This window comes from Myotis brandtii, unplaced genomic scaffold, assembly GCF_000412655.1.
Source record: "Myotis brandtii unplaced genomic scaffold, ASM41265v1 scaffold4553, whole genome shotgun sequence".
NCBI classification, from domain to species: Eukaryota; Metazoa; Chordata; class Mammalia; order Chiroptera; family Vespertilionidae; genus Myotis; species Myotis brandtii.
The window spans coordinates 69,571-71,522 of NW_005367397.1; the positions used below are offsets into that span (position 1 = coordinate 69,571).

Genomic DNA, 1,952 nt, shown 5'->3' on the forward strand with positions numbered 1-1,952 from the left:
TGCCTAAGCGACCATTACTACTGAATGACTGGAACAACCATTCGACCAGTTGCTATGACATGCACTGACCACCAAGGGACAGATGCTCAATGCAGGAGCTGCCCCCTGGTGGTCAGTGCGCTCCACAATCAACCTCCCGTGGCCCCTCCCCCTGGCTGGCTAGCCCCCATTGGCCCCTGGTGCTAAACCATTCCTAGAGACCTGCTTCTGTGTCAGGGTTTCGTATGTAGCAGAGCAGTTCCCTCACTGTGATCTATTGAAAGCAAGCCCTGAACACAAGGGTTTGTCTTGCTCCTGTCCTCTCCCTTCCCCAGGGACCACCCACCTGCTGTGGTGGCAGTGTGGCAGTGAGGGAAGGAGGAGGGGGGAAGGGGGGAACCATGAGGTGGTGGGGCACTGAGGGCGGCATTGGCTTCAGGCATCTGTTCCTTCCACTCCTGGCCTGGTGACCATCACCTCCTCTCCTGACCTCGTTGGGGCCTTCAGGCCCTGGCTGGGATGGGGAACTGGGGGTGGGTGGCGATGAATGTGGCCCCTTTCCCAGGGGGGCTGAGGGCCAGCTCCCTCCTTGGGGCTGGCAGCCAACTTCCTGTGGTCCCTCCCAAGCCAGCCAACCTCCTGCAATTCTTCCTCCCCTCCTCATGCATGTATTTGTGCACCAGGTCTCTACTATTATATAGAAACTATAGGCCCGGTGCACGGATTCTTGCACCAGTGGTGTCCCCCAGCATGACCTGTGGGGATCGGGCTGAAACTGGCAGTCCAACGCTGCCTGCCGCTCCTGCTCATCCTGGTCCTGCTGTGCCTGCCGTGGGCTCGCACTCAGTCAGTCCCGATCTGTAAAGGCTCACAGTGGTGCTTGCCAGCTGTGAGCCCTGCATCTGGCGCCCATTGGTCAGCTGAGCAGCGCTCCCATTGTGGGAGCGCACTGACCACCAGGGGGCAGCTCCTGCATTGAGCATTTGCCCCCTGGTGGTCAGTGCACATCATAGTAACTGGTCGACTGGTCATTAGTTTGTTCACTCATTCAGTCACTTAGGCTTTTATATATATAGATACACATATAAATACATATGACATAAGCATGCATGTATATATATGAATTTAGGTACAAGTACATACATATGTGGGTATATAAGCACATGTAATCTACATTTATGTTATATGCATGTAAATAATATACACAAACTAGATAGAGATGTAGAATGTATTACTAAGAATGAGGATTAAAAACTGAAAACACCTGCAGTGGACAAGGGAACTGTAGACACACAACCACAATCCCACACCTCCCCAAATTCCTGCCGCTGCTCAGCATCTTTAGTAGTAGCTAACTTTTAGAACCCACAGTTTCCACAGTGTCATTTGAGCTGGTGAAGACACCCCATAGTAATAGGGGCTTCTCTACGCCCCCCCCGCCACGTCCTGGGCGCAACAGCGCCCCCGCAGCATCGGTCCTGGTTCTGCAGCGATCTCTGCAAGGGGTGTGAGGCCCTCCTGGGTGAGGACTTTGGGGTCCACTGGCTTCAGAACAGAGGGCACTACAGAATCCATCTCCTGGTGCTCCTGTCAGCTCTAGGGACCCTGGGTGGGGCTCTCGGCTGAGCATATGCCTCCACCTGCCGGGGAAATCTGGGGAGTTTGAGCCTCGGTCTGAGGGTGACAGACTGAAGTCCGCAGAGGGCGGGGGCCCTGGTGTTGTCAGATGCGGGAGGGGAACAGAGACAGGACTTCCAGGCCCTAGATCCGCTCTCTGCCCCTGCTCTCAGGCCCCGGGCCCCCAGAGAGCCAGTCCGGAAGTTCCGCCCACTGACTTGCGCCCCGGAAGTCTGAGAAGAGAGGGGACCATGTCTGCGAGGCCTGCTTCGGGTCCGTAGAGGGCAGGAGCCCAGTGCTACAGAGTCCAGGTATGACCCTGACGGACGACGGAGGCCCCAGGACCAGGGAGGCCC

At 56.3% G+C, this 1,952-nt stretch overlaps 1 protein-coding gene across 1 annotated transcript in view; it reads right to left on the bottom strand.

Annotated features, from left to right (window-relative positions):
* LOC102263840 (melanoma-associated antigen 10) overlaps window positions 1–1,952 on the bottom strand; it is a 12,903-nt gene that overhangs the window by 7,333 nt on the left and 3,618 nt on the right. The gene's annotated exons all lie outside the window — the stretch shown is intronic.